This window comes from Haliaeetus leucocephalus, unplaced genomic scaffold, assembly GCF_000737465.1.
Source record: "Haliaeetus leucocephalus isolate CR32 unplaced genomic scaffold, Haliaeetus_leucocephalus-4.0 Scaffold577, whole genome shotgun sequence".
Classification (NCBI taxonomy): domain Eukaryota; kingdom Metazoa; phylum Chordata; class Aves; order Accipitriformes; family Accipitridae; genus Haliaeetus; species Haliaeetus leucocephalus.
The window spans coordinates 7,228,402-7,228,740 of record NW_010973013.1 but is presented as its reverse complement, the minus strand read 5'-3'; positions in this window follow the sequence as shown (position 1 = coordinate 7,228,740).

Sequence of the window (339 nt, the reverse complement as noted above, 5' to 3'; positions counted from 1 at the left end):
AGAGAGGGAGAGGGGAGGGGGGGAAGGCCCGTGACCAATCAGGACGCGCCTAGGGCGCGGCCTGCGGCGGGAGAGGAGCCAATCGAAGCGCGGAAAGGGTAAGGATGGTGATTCGGGCGACCAGCTAATCGGAACCGAGAGGGAGGAGGCCGGAGGGACCGGTAGCCAATCGAAAAGGCAAGAGGGGGCGGTCGTCGGGGCGGGGTCAGCCAATGGCGAGCGGCGTCGCTACTCCGGCTAGGGGCGGGGAGGGGAAGGGGAAGGAGGTGTGGCGGCCATCCCTTTAAAGGGCGGCAGCGCGAGCGCGCGGAGGGGCGCGGTCGGGCGCGCGCCCGCCCG